Here is a 13495-nt window from a genome sequence, read left to right on the forward strand (position 1 = left end):
GCCAGCAGGAGCTTCCCGGCTGACGAGGTGGCCTTTCTTCACACCCGAGACCGGCATCCCCAGCTGTGCGAGAGATAAGTAGAGGGCCACGACCCAGAGAGGGGATGAAAGCAGGGGGCTGGTTTGGGAATTACTGGGAGGGGTTTTTCAGTCCACTTTGGAGGTGGGGGGGTGTCCATGGGGCGACCCCTTAGGCCCCATAAAAGCAAAGCCTGACTTTTGATCACAGTGCTGAGGTGCGCAGGGCAGAGCAGTCCCGGTGTGTATCGTGTCACTTTTCTTTTGTGTATTATGTGTGTTTGGATATGTCATGTCCTTTACCTTAGGCCTTTGAGGGGCCTGTCAGAAACCCTGGCATCATTGTTAGCATCTGTGATCTCTGCATTCCTCGGCCTGGCAGCGATGCCATGGAACTTTTGGCTCGGGAACTCAGGCATCAGCCTCTCTTGTCTCTTTAGAAGCATCTGGTCAGATGTCTTTTCAGGTCTTGTTCTGAGCTGTGTGGACAGCTCTGCCCTGCCAGGATCCATTATGGCGGACTAGGACTTGAAAGAACGTGAGGGCAGGTAGAGGCTTCTGGCCGTAGGATTCTCGGGCATCCATCTTTGCAGTTCTTGGAATAAATCATTCGGTTAGCATCTTGTTCCTCCAGGTTTCTCTGAGCCTCATCAGCTCACCATTGGTCTCACCTCGGTCATCTCCTTTTGCATTCTCTCAGTCCTCGCAGCCATTTTCCTTGCCAGGTGATTTCTGTCCGTGTTGTGTCCCCGTTGTCTGTCACGTCCTGTCCCGTGTCACGGGTGTCGGCACACGTTTGTGCCGGAGCTGCTCTGCCCTGCCGCATAGGCTGGTGTAGTAGGAGAAGTCCCGGGGACTTGAAGTTTGTAATGTGGGGTGTAGTTGGACTGTAGATGGGATTTGTAGATGGACACAGGATATCTGGAGCTCTTAAGTTATCCTGCAACAGTTTGACTCTTGTCCTAACTTTTTTTTCAGATTCAGATGGTTTAAATGTGTGCCAGAGGGCCCCATCCCAGGTGAGGGGTTTCCCCCGAGCAGGTGCGGCACCATTTGTCTCTGCAGCAGAAGTGTATGTGGTGACTCTGTTACAGCTCTGTTTTTTGTCTTTCTTTTTAGGAAGTAAATCTGGATACCAGCAGTCAAGGTGAGCAGTGGAGAGAAGTAGCTGTTATTGCTCCGGTCTCAATTTCTGGTGCTGCTCTAAGCTTCCATTCTCTTTTTTGTGATTTAGGCAATCCACTCGGAGCCTGCCAAGCCCCCGTCACCAGCCGGCCGATGCACCGGGTTCCCTGCCCGTGTGAGCCCTGTGGATGCGTTACAGGATCTGGTGATGAAACCCTGAACTCTTCCATTTAAAGGTGCCATCCAGGTGACCTTGGGCACCTGCCAAGGAGTTGTGGTGAGTCGGGGAAGTAGGGAGGAGGAGCGAGGGTCCCCTCAGGTTTCAGCCATGCCAAATCACCTCATCTCCTCTTAACCCAGGCACCCCCTGGGACGACGGCCTCGGTCTCCGAGCGTGCCCGAAGCGTGCGGCCCGAGCAGCTGAGCGTTCTTAGGAGCACGGTGAGTAGCAGACTTGTGGGGTTTTGGCCGAGGGGCTGCCAAGATCGGGCACTGATGTTTGGTTTTCTTTAATACAGCTGTCTGAGAGAGACCAGCCCGGTGCCAGCAGGACCTTCCCGGCTGACGAGGTGGCCTTTCTTCACACCTGAGACCGACAGCTCCAGCTGTGCGAGAGATAAGTAGAGGGCCACGACCCAGAGAGGGGATGAAAGCAGGGGGCTGGTTTGGGAATTACTGGGAGGGGTTTTTCAGTCCACTTTGGAGGTGGGGGGGTGTCCATGGGGCGACCCCTTAGGCCCCATAAAAGCAAAGCCTGACTTTTGATCACAGTGCTGAGGTGCGCAGGGCAGAGCAGTCCCGGTGTGTATCGTGTCACTTGTCTTTTGTGTATTATGTGTTGTTTGGATATGTCATGTCCTTTACCTTAGGCCTTTGAGGGGCCTGTCAGAAACCCTGGCATCATTGTTAGCATCTGCGATTTCTGCATTTCTTGGCCTGGAACCCAGGCCATAGAACTTTTGCCTCAGGAGCTCAGACAGGCATCAGACTCTCTTGTCTCTTTAGAAGCATCCAGTCAGATGTCTTTTCAGGTCTTGTTCTGAGCTGTATGGACAGCTCTGCCCTGCCAGGATCCATTATGGCGGACGAGGACTTGAAAGAACGTGAGGGCAGGTAGAGGCTTCTGGCCGTAGGATTCTCGGGCATCCATCTTTGCAGTTCTTGGACTAAATCATTCAGTTTAGCATCTTCTTCCTCCAGGTTTCTCTGAGCCTCATCAGCTCGCCATCGGTCTCACCTCAGTCATCTAATTTTCTGTCCTTGTGCTCCTTTCAGTCATGCTTCTTGTCTCGAGATTTCTGTCCGTGTTGTGTCCCCGTTGTCTGTCACATCCTGTCCTGTGTCACGGGTGTCAGCACACATTTGTGCCGGGCTGCTCTGCCCTGCCGCATAGCCTGGTGCAATAGAAGTCCTGGGGACTTGGAGTTTGTAATGTGGGCTGTAGTTGGACTGTAGGTGGGATTTGTAGATGGACACAGGATATCTGGAGCTCTTAAGTTATCCTGCAACAGTTTGACTCTTGTCCTGACTTTCTTTCAGATGCAGAAGGATAAAATCCAGGGCAGAGCCCCCCATCCCAGGTGCGGGGATTGCCCCGAGCAGGTCAGTCACTGTTTGTCTCTGCAGAGGAAGCATAAATGGTGGCTGTTACAGCATTGTTCTTTGTGTCTCTTTTTAGGAAGTCAAGGCCGAGAGCAGCAGTCAAGGCCGATTGGGCGAGGTGAGCATTGAATAGCATACAGAAGCAGTTGTTATTGCTGAGGTCTCAGTTTTGGTTCAGCTCTAAGCATCTCCTCTTGTTTTTTTATTTTAGGTGGTCCACTTGCCATCTCTCCTGGCCGAGCACGCCTATGCCAGGTGGGTGAGAGCTTAAGGTATCGGTGTGGCATCCTTGTCAGATTTGGGAGGTTGTGTTTTCACAGTATCTCAGCATGCTTTTCTGCTTTGTTTCATTGCAGGTGCTGTCGCTGCCCTAGGCACGCCCTGGATCAGAGGAGGGCAGGTGAGTCGGAGTTTAGGCAGGCTGACTCATAGGTGAGCGTTACACAGCAGCATGCTAAGCGTGTCCCTTTTCTCTTTGCAGGTCTCTTCCGGGCACCCTACGGAGTCAAATCAAGATTTGAGGTGAGCCGTGGCAGCGGTGCGGAGGAGTCCCGGGGATTACTGTTTTTGAGGGCAATAGTCAGGTTTTCTGTTTTGTCTTAGGTACCCTGAGGAGGCTCGTAGCCCAAGCTTGGAAACGGCAGCACCGAAGCACACACGGAGAGCATCTCAACGTCCACGTCTGACCGAGGATGGATTTTGCCCGCTCCTCTTCCAAAAGCTAAGTGTCGGGGGCCAGTGGCCGGGAGAAGGGTAAAAGCCTTTACTCTCACAGGAGGCAATTTGATGTCAGCTTAGGGGACAGGTCTGTAGCGGGGTGGGCTCTCTGGAAGTAAAGGGAGAGGGTTTCCCCTCAGCCTCGCCAGAGCCTTTGCCGGGCAGGGCAGTTCCGACCCATCTGCACATCTTCGCGTACTTTGCGTCGTCCGCCTCCCTCGGCCCGACGTCGTCACGGATCTTTCCCCCGAGGAGCTCGCCTTCACGTCCGGAGCTACGGCCACGGTCACCCGGCAGTCGGCTTCCTTCTCTAGGCTCGCCGAGCCTCTCGAGCATCCTCTTCAGTGCTTTGGCACTAACTTGTTTTGACGAGTTACATTTCATCATCACTTGCCATCGTCATAGGGCTTCCTTTCCTTTGGCAGCATCAGCCTCTGGCTCATCTTGGGCTACGCATCTCGGGTCCCTAAGGGGACAGTGCCAGGCAGTTGTCACTCGTCTCTGTGTTATGTCATCTGTGTCTATGTTATGTTGTCCATGTCTGTGTTATGTAGTCTGTGTCTGTCATCTTCCACGTCACAGGTCCTTGTTATGTCTCGATGCTTTCTCGGCACTATTCTGTGCCACATAGGCCATATTCTACTCACGTTCCTTTCTGGATATCCCTTATTCCGGCATCTTTACATTTTTACTCTTTGAGACAGGAAGGGACAAGATCCTCAAAGGGACAAAATGTTCTCATCCGTCTTCCTTCTCACTACCGGCTTTGGTAGTGCCTTTTTTTCCACGCCATTCTCTTGGACTTCCCGAGGGAGCGTCTTACACCCTCCTCACGTGGCCGCAGGAGTTCGATAGGTTCCATCCTCCCGAGGGGTATAGGGCTCAAGAATTCATCTTTCAGAGAGGTATCTCAAGTCCTGGCTTACATTGCATGTACCTATGTTGGTTTATACTGTATGTACTTACATTGTGTGTACCTGTGTTGGCTTATACTGTATGGACTTACTTACACTGTGTGTACCTGTGTTGGCTTATACTGTATGTACTTATATTGTGTGTGCCTATGCTGGTTTATACTGTATGTACTTATACTGTATGTACTTACACTGTGTGTACCTATGCTGGCTTATACTGTATGTACTTGTACTGTATGTACTTACACTGTGTGTACCTATGCTGGCTTATACTGTATGTGCTTACACTGTGTGTACCTATGCTGGCTTATACTGTATGTACTTATATTGTGTGTGCCTATGCTGGTTTATACTGTATGTACTTACACTGTACCACTTATGCTCGGAGCTGCCCTGCCCTGGCATGTAGTCACAGTTAGGTAGAAGAGTTTTATAAACTTTACTGGTCATCTGTCTTTAATGGGGTTTTGGGTAGAAAATTTATCGGTCAGAGCAGGGACAAGTCCTAGCTGTCAGATAGCCACTCATTGACCGCTTCCTGTCGTCTCACAGGTCCCCGAGGCTACCGATTTCCCCCGAATCTACCATTTGACATCAAGGAGCGGCAGCCAGAAGAAGCGTGGAAGCGCGTTCTTCAGCGTCTCGAGTAAGGGCCACACCAAGCATGTAAACGGGAAGAGCGTGAGTGACAGCATATGTCTGTCTGCGTGTGTGAGTGCATGCTGACTGGATTTAACCTTCTGTGTGTGACTTTTGCCTTTCAGGTTTTTCAACTCATTTTTAAATTTAGAATAAAAAATCCCCAGCCGGGGGGTTTTTTTTTTTTCCCCCCGGCTGGGTTTTTTTTTTCCCCGGTCCCGGTCGGTCGGCGAGGCGACGTTCATCGCCAAAGTTTGGGCGCGGACCCTCCAGGGACCGGGGTTTTTGTCAGGCAGGAGGATTTTTTTGGAGGCTCCCGGGAACCACGTTCCCGAGGAGGGGCGTGAGCGTGTGCCGAGGGTTAGCAGAGCAGTCGAGGTGTGATTTAGTGTGGGTTTGTGCGTAAGCTGAAGGAAGTGTGTGTGTGTTGAAGGGTTCTAGGGTTGTAACCTTGTATGACTCTTGCTTTTCAGGTTTTTCAACTCATTTTTAAATTTAGAATAAAAAATCCCCAGCCGGGGGGTTTTTTTTTTTTCCCCCCGGCTGGGTTTTTTTTTCCCCGGTCCCGGTCGGTCCGCGAGGCGACGTTCATCGCCAAAGTTTGGGCGCGGACCCTCCAGGGACCGGGGTTTTCGTCAGGCAGGAGGATTTTTTGGAGGCTCCCGGGAACCACGTTCCCGAGGAGGGGCGTGAGCGTGTGCCGAGGGTTAGCAGAGCAGTCGAGGTGTGATTTAGTGTGGGTTTGTGCGTAAGCTGAAGGAAGTGTGTGTGTGTTGAAGGGTTCTAGGGTTGTAGCCTTGTATGACTTTTGCTTTTCAGGTTTTTCAACTCATTTTTAAATTTAGAATAAAAAATCCCCAGCCGGGGGTTTTTTTTTTTTTTCCCCCCGGCTGGGTTTTTTTTTCCCCGGTCCCGGTCGGTCCGCGAGGCGACGTTCATCGCCAAAGTTTGGGCGCGGACCCTCCAGGGACCGGGGTTTTCGTCAGGCAGGAGGATTTTTTGGAGGCTCCCGGGAACCACGTTCCCGAGGAGGGGCGTGAGCGTGTGCCGAGGGTTAGCAGAGCAGTCGAGGTGTGATTTAGTGTGGGTTTGTGCGTAAGCTGAAGGAAGTGTGTGTGTGTTGAAGGGTTCTAGGGTTGTAACCTTGTATGACTTTTGCTTTTCAGGTTTTTCAACTCATTTTTAAATTTAGAATAAAAAATCCCCAGCCGGGGGGTTTTTTTTTTTTTTCCCCCCGGCTGGGTTTTTTTTTCCCCGGTCCCGGTCGGTCCGCGAGGCGACGTTCATCGCCAAAGTTTGGGTGCGGACCCTCCAGGGACCGGGGTTTTCGTCAGGCAGGAGGATATTTTTTTGAGGCTCCCGGGAACCACGTTCCCGAGGAGCAATGATTGCTGGGGTGTAATTTAGCAGTTGTGATGGCAGCGATGGTGAGTTTGTGTGTAATGTGAAGGGGGTGTTAATGGTAGATGAGTGTTGTTTTCTGTGTGCTTTTGTTGCTTTGGCTGTCCTGTAACAATGAATCAACCTGTAATGAAAATAGAAAGAGGTTATCATCTTGTGTTAGTATGTGTTGTATTGCTCTGTATTGCATTTGCATTAACTGCTGTATTATTTTGCTGTATATTTTGCTGTATATTTTGCTGTATATTTTGCTGTATTTTGCTGTATTGCATTTGCTGTAGCTGCTGCATTGCCCTGTATTGCTCTGTATGTAAACTAGACTTTTACCAGTGCGTCTTTGGATTGTATCTGCACTTGCATTTGTATATACTGTTTCCATGTATTTTGCTGATGTATAAATAAAAACATTCTTTAATAAAGTTGAGTCACCCCTAATAAAGATACCCCCTGCCCTTCCTTCCCCCAGCGTGGCTCCTGTCCTTTTTTTTGGTGTGGTTTTGTCATTTCTTTCCACTGTATTTCTTCCTTTTGCTCCTCACTTTACTGTTCTATTTCTAACTTAACCTCCATCTATCTCTAACCCTTTGTTTCTGTTTTGTTTGTAACTGTCAATGTCAGTCTTCTCGCTTCTCTTTGTCTCTGTGTTCTCCTTTTCCCGGGTTTGTGTTTTTTGCTCTTAGTCTTTTCCTTTTTCACCCCACTCCTCAGTTTTCACTTTCACTCTAATCCTAACCACTTTCTTTTCCCTCTAACTCCTGTCCTTCTTCAGTTTTCCCACCCCCTTTCCTGTCTCACTCTGTCTTCCTGTTTTATTTTCTTCTCCGTCTTCTTGTCAGTTCTCTGTCTTTTTTCCTCTCTGTCTCTTCTCCCTCTCTCTGTCTCACGCTGTCTCCTCTGTCTCTGTTCTGTCCTCTTCTCTTCTTTCTCTGTCTTTGTCCTTGTTCTGTCCTCTATTCTCTCTTTTCCTCTCTCCCTCTGTTTTCCAACTCTTTTCTCTCTCCCTTTTTTCTTTGTTTCTCTGTCTTTCTCCTTGCTTCTCTCTCTCTTTGTGCTTCTCTCTGTCTTTTCTCTCTGCTTCTCTCTGCTTTCTGTCTGCTTTCTCTCTGCTTCTCTGTTTTCTCTCTGCTTCTCTCTGTTTTCTCTCTGCTTTCTCTCTCCTCTCTCTTTTCTCTCTCCTTCTCTCTCTTTTCTCTCTGCTTTCTGTCTTTTCTCTCTCCTTCTCTCTCTCTTTTCTCTCTCCTTCTCTCTCTCTTTTCTCTCTCCTTCTCTCTCTTTTCTCTCTGCTTTCTGTCTTGTCTCTCTCCTTCTCTCTCTCTTTTCTCTCTCCTTCTCTCTCTCTTTTCTCTCTCCTTCTCTCTCTCTTTTCTCTCTCCTTCTCTCTCTCTTTTCTCTCTCCTCCTCTCTCTCTTTTCTCTCTCCTCCTCTTTCTAGCTTTGTTTTCCTTTCTAGCTTTAGTTTAAGAAAGCAGCAGTAGAAACTTTCAGGCTCCCTGGGAGTAAAAGAAAAAAAAACATTTAAAAAAGCAAACCATTTACTCCCCGGGAGCCTGAAATTTCCTACTGCTGCACCGGACATATAGTTTTTCTTCTTTTTACTATATACAGTATATAGGGATCCCACCCCAGGTGCCAGTAATCAGTAGCCATCAGCCAAACCCCGCCCCCGTGCACGCCCACCGTCCCCAGACCCACCCCCTGCAAGCCAGCACCCCACCCCATGCCGCCCACCCATAGACAGTGCACTCACAGCACCCCCTGCCGTTTACTCCCGAGTACTGCATGCACAGCGCCACCTGGTGTTTGCCGGCCGGTACTGCATGCACAGCGCCACCTGGTGTTTGCCGGCCGGTACTGCATGCACAGCGCCACCTGCCGCCTGCAACCGGGTACTACATGCACAGCGCCCCCTGCCGTCTGCCGCGGCGCACTGCACCCCCGGCGCACCCCCGATGACGTCATCAGCGCGACCCGCCCTAAAAAGGCCCCCAGTGCACAGGCGTCCCCACCAGTCGCCCAATCGAAACGGCGCCACACACCCCGTGCCCCCCAGACCCCCGCGCGCGCCACCGCCGGCCCCCCGCGAACCGGAACGCCATTCCAGCCCCGGGCAACCCGCGAAAAGCACGCAAAACCCCCCCAAAACCGAGAAAAAAATCCCGGTCCCGGCGGCCGCCATTTTGTCCCAAATGACGTCACCCGGCACGGCCGCCATTTTGCTTCCGGTACCACGTGACCCCCCCTCGCGGCCGCCATTTTGTCCCCCACACCACGTGACTCCTCGCGGCCGCCATATTGTTGCCGTAAATGACGTCACCCCCGCGGTCGCCATTTTGCCGTAAATGACGTCACAGAGCACGCGCCGCCATCTTGTCCCCCGCACCACGTGACACCCCGGGCGCCGCCATCTTGTACGGCACCACGTGACCACTAGGAGGCCGCCATCTTGGATGACATCACAGGGTCCGCCATCTTGGTCCCCCGATCACGTGACGGCCGCCATCTTGGTCCCGGATCACATGACTCCATGGGGGCCGCCATCTTGATTCTCTAATCACGTGACCTACTGGGCGCCGCCATCTTGGATGACATCACAAGGACGGCCATCTTGGATCTGAGTCACATGACACCATGGGGGCAGCCATGTTGGATCCAGGGTCACATGACTCTCTGGGTGCGGCCATCTTGGTTCTATACCATGTGACCGTATGGGCGCCGCCATCTTGATGAGTCATCACGACGTCACGGCGGCCGCCATTTTCTAGGGTTAGGGGTTAGGGGTTAGGGTTAGGGGTTAGGGGTTAGGGGTTAGGGGTTAGGGGTTAGGGGTTAGGGGTTAGGGGTTAGGGGTTAGGGGTTAGGGTTAGGGTTAGGGTTAGGGTTAGGGTTAGGGTTAGGGTTAGGGTTAGGGTTAGGGTTAGGGTTAGGGTTAGGGTTAGGGTTAGGGTTAGGGTTAGGGTTAGGGTTAGGGTTAGGGTTAGGGTTAGGGTTAGGGTTAGGGTTAGGGTTAGGGTTAGGGTTAGGGTTAGGGTTAGGGTTAGGGTTAGGGTTAGGGTTAGGGTTAGGGTTAGGGTTAGGGTTAGGGTTAGGGTTAGGGTTAGGGTTAGGGTTAGGGTTAGGGTTAGGGTTAGGGTTAGGGTTAGGGTTAGGGTTAGGGTTAGGGTTAGGGTTAGGGTTAGGGTTAGGGTTAGGGTTAGGGTTAGGGTTAGGGTTAGGGTTAGGGTTAGGGTTAGGGTTAGGGTTAGGGTTAGGGTTAGGGTTAGGGTTAGGGTTAGGGTTAGGGTTAGGGTTAGGGTTAGGGTTAGGGTTAGGGTTAGGGTTAGGGTTAGGGTTAGGGTTAGGGTTAGGGTTAGGGTTAGGGTTAGGGTTAGGGTTAGGGTTAGGGTTAGGGTTAGGGTTAGGGTTAGGGTTAGGGTTAGGGTTAGGGTTAGGGTTAGGGTTAGGGTTAGGGTTAGGGTTAGGGTTAGGGTTAGGGTTAGGGTTAGGGTTAGGGTTAGGGTTAGGGTTAGGGTTAGGGTTAGGGTTAGGGTTAGGGTTAGGGTTAGGGTTAGGGTTAGGGTTAGGGTTAGGGTTAGGGTTAGGGTTAGGGTTAGGGTTAGGGTTAGGGTTAGGGTTAGGGTTAGGGTTAGGGTTAGGGTTAGGGTTAGGGTTAGGGTTAGGGTTAGGGTTAGGGTTAGGGTTAGGGTTAGGGTTAGGGTTAGGGTTAGGGTTAGGGTTAGGGTTAGGGTTAGGGTTAGGGTTAGGGTTAGGGTTAGGGTTAGGGTTAGGGTTAGGGTTAGGGTTAGGGTTAGGGTTAGGGTTAGGGTTAGGGTTAGGGTTAGGGTTAGGGTTAGGGTTAGGGTTAGGGTTAGGGTTAGGGTTAGGGTTAGGGTTAGGGTTAGGGTTAGGGTTAGGGTTAGGGTTAGGGTTAGGGTTAGGGTTAGGGTTAGGGTTAGGGTTAGGGTTAGGGTTAGGGTTAGGGTTAGGGTTAGGGTTAGGGTTAGGGTTAGGGTTAGGGTTAGGGTTAGGGTTAGGGTTAGGGTTAGGGTTAGGGTTAGGGTTAGGGTTAGGGTTAGGGTTAGGGTTAGGGTTAGGGTTAGGGTTAGGGTTAGGGTTAGGGTTAGGGTTAGGGTTAGGGTTAGGGTTAGGGTTAGGGTTAGGGTTAGGGTTAGGGTTAGGGTTAGGGTTAGGGTTAGGGTTAGGGTTAGGGTTAGGGTTAGGGTTAGGGTTAGGGTTAGGGTTAGGGTTAGGGTTAGGGTTAGGGTTAGGGTTAGGGTTAGGGTTAGGGTTAGGGTTAGGGTTAGGGTTAGGGTTAGGGTTAGGGTTAGGGTTAGGGTTAGGGTTAGGGTTAGGGTTAGGGTTAGGGTTAGGGTTAGGGTTAGGGTTAGGGTTAGGGTTAGGGTTAGGGTTAGGGTTAGGGTTAGGGTTAGGGTTAGGGTTAGGGTTAGGGTTAGGGTTAGGGTTAGGGTTAGGGTTAGGGTTAGGGTTAGGGTTAGGGTTAGGGTTAGGGTTAGGGTTAGGGTTAGGGTTAGGGTTAGGGTTAGGGTTAGGGTTAGGGTTAGGGTTAGGGTTAGGGTTAGGGTTAGGGTTAGGGTTAGGGTTAGGGTTAGGGTTAGGGTTAGGGTTAGGGTTAGGGTTAGGGTTAGGGTTAGGGTTAGGGTTAGGGTTAGGGTTAGGGTTAGGGTTAGGGTTAGGGTTAGGGTTAGGGTTAGGGTTAGGGTTAGGGTTAGGGTTAGGGTTAGGGTTAGGGTTAGGGTTAGGGTTAGGGTTAGGGTTAGGGTTAGGGTTAGGGTTAGGGTTAGGGTTAGGGTTAGGGTTAGGGTTAGGGTTAGGGTTAGGGTTAGGGTTAGGGTTAGGGTTAGGGTTAGGGTTAGGGTTAGGGTTAGGGTTAGGGTTAGGGTTAGGGTTAGGGTTAGGGTTAGGGTTAGGGTTAGGGTTAGGGTTAGGGTTAGGGTTAGGGTTAGGGTTAGGGTTAGGGTTAGGGTTAGGGTTAGGGTTAGGGTTAGGGTTAGGGTTAGGGTTAGGGTTAGGGTTAGGGTTAGGGTTAGGGTTAGGGTTAGGGTTAGGGTTAGGGTTAGGGTTAGGGTTAGGGTTAGGGTTAGGGTTAGGGTTAGGGTTAGGGTTAGGGTTAGGGTTAGGGTTAGGGTTAGGGTTAGGGTTAGGGTTAGGGTTAGGGTTAGGGTTAGGGTTAGGGTTAGGGTTAGGGTTAGGGTTAGGGTTAGGGTTAGGGTTAGGGTTAGGGTTAGGGTTAGGGTTAGGGTTAGGGTTAGGGTTAGGGTTAGGGTTAGGGTTAGGGTTAGGGTTAGGGTTAGGGTTAGGGTTAGGGTTAGGGTTAGGGTTAGGGTTAGGGTTAGGGTTAGGGTTAGGGTTAGGGTTAGGGTTAGGGTTAGGGTTAGGGTTAGGGTTAGGGTTAGGGTTAGGGTTAGGGTTAGGGTTAGGGTTAGGGTTAGGGTTAGGGTTAGGGTTAGGGTTAGGGTTAGGGTTAGGGTTAGGGTTAGGGTTAGGGTTAGGGTTAGGGTTAGGGTTAGGGTTAGGGTTAGGGTTAGGGTTAGGGTTAGGGTTAGGGTTAGGGTTAGGGTTAGGGTTAGGGTTAGGGTTAGGGTTAGGGTTAGGGTTAGGGTTAGGGTTAGGGTTAGGGTTAGGGTTAGGGTTAGGGTTAGGGTTAGGGTTAGGGTTAGGGTTAGGGTTAGGGTTAGGGTTAGGGTTAGGGTTAGGGTTAGGGTTAGGGTTAGGGTTAGGGTTAGGGTTAGGGTTAGGGTTAGGGTTAGGGTTAGGGTTAGGGTTAGGGTTAGGGTTAGGGTTAGGGTTAGGGTTAGGGTTAGGGTTAGGGTTAGGGTTAGGGTTAGGGTTAGGGTTAGGGTTAGGGTTAGGGTTAGGGTTAGGGTTAGGGTTAGGGTTAGGGTTAGGGTTAGGGTTAGGGTTAGGGTTAGGGTTAGGGTTAGGGTTAGGGTTAGGGTTAGGGTTAGGGTTAGGGTTAGGGTTAGGGTTAGGGTTAGGGTTAGGGTTAGGGTTAGGGTTAGGGTTAGGGTTAGGGTTAGGGTTAGGGTTAGGGTTAGGGTTAGGGTTAGGGTTAGGGTTAGGGTTAGGGTTAGGGTTAGGGTTAGGGTTAGGGTTAGGGTTAGGGTTAGGGTTAGGGTTAGGGTTAGGGTTAGGGTTAGGGTTAGGGTTAGGGTTAGGGTTAGGGTTAGGGTTAGGGTTAGGGTTAGGGTTAGGGTTAGGGTTAGGGTTAGGGTTAGGGTTAGGGTTAGGGTTAGGGTTAGGGTTAGGGTTAGGGTTAGGGTTAGGGTTAGGGTTAGGGTTAGGGTTAGGGTTAGGGTTAGGGTTAGGGTTAGGGTTAGGGTTAGGGTTAGGGTTAGGGTTAGGGTTAGGGTTAGGGTTAGGGTTAGGGTTAGGGTTAGGGTTAGGGTTAGGGTTAGGGTTAGGGTTAGGGTTAGGGTTAGGGTTAGGGTTAGGGTTAGGGTTAGGGTTAGGGTTAGGGTTAGGGTTAGGGTTAGGGTTAGGGTTAGGGTTAGGGTTAGGGTTAGGGTTAGGGTTAGGGTTAGGGTTAGGGTTAGGGTTAGGGTTAGGGTTAGGGTTAGGGTTAGGGTTAGGGTTAGGGTTAGGGTTAGGGTTAGGGTTAGGGTTAGGGTTAGGGTTAGGGTTAGGGTTAGGGTTAGGGTTAGGGTTAGGGTTAGGGTTAGGGTTAGGGTTAGGGTTAGGGTTAGGGTTAGGGTTAGGGTTAGGGTTAGGGTTAGGGTTAGGGTTAGGGTTAGGGTTAGGGTTAGGGTTAGGGTTAGGGTTAGGGTTAGGGTTAGGGTTAGGGTTAGGGTTAGGGTTAGGGTTAGGGTTAGGGTTAGGGTTAGGGTTAGGGTTAGGGTTAGGGTTAGGGTTAGGGTTAGGGTTAGGGTTAGGGTTAGGGTTAGGGTTAGGGTTAGGGTTAGGGTTAGGGTTAGGGTTAGGGTTAGGGTTAGGGTTAGGGTTAGGGTTAGGGTTAGGGTTAGGGTTAGGGTTAGGGTTAGGGTTAGGGTTAGGGTTAGGGTTAGGGTTAGGGTTAGGGTTAGGGTTAGGGTTAGGGTTAGGGTTAGGGTTAGGGTTAGTGGTTAGGGTTAGGGTTAGGGGGTGGGG

General features: G+C 51.0%; 2 long non-coding RNA genes across 2 annotated transcripts; both read left to right on the forward strand.

The window, feature by feature from the left end:
- Nucleotides 1–1521: 1521 nt before the first annotated feature.
- LOC129047148 (uncharacterized) lies at nt 1522–3147 on the forward strand. Its single transcript, XR_008509143.1, has 5 exons — nt 1522–1584; nt 1662–2745; nt 2822–2863; nt 2957–3000; nt 3102–3147. It is a non-coding gene; the product is annotated as an uncharacterized LOC129047148 (long non-coding RNA).
- Nucleotides 3148–3222: 75 nt separating this feature from the next.
- LOC129047147 (uncharacterized) lies at nt 3223–6903 on the forward strand. Its single transcript, XR_008509142.1, has 3 exons — nt 3223–3267; nt 3349–4367; nt 4929–6903. It is a non-coding gene; the product is annotated as an uncharacterized LOC129047147 (long non-coding RNA).
- Nucleotides 6904–13495: the final 6592 nt, after the last annotated feature.

The sequence above is a fragment of the Molothrus ater genome, unplaced genomic scaffold (genome assembly GCF_012460135.2).
Source record: "Molothrus ater isolate BHLD 08-10-18 breed brown headed cowbird unplaced genomic scaffold, BPBGC_Mater_1.1 matUn_MA511, whole genome shotgun sequence".
Classification (NCBI taxonomy): Eukaryota; Metazoa; Chordata; class Aves; order Passeriformes; family Icteridae; genus Molothrus; species Molothrus ater.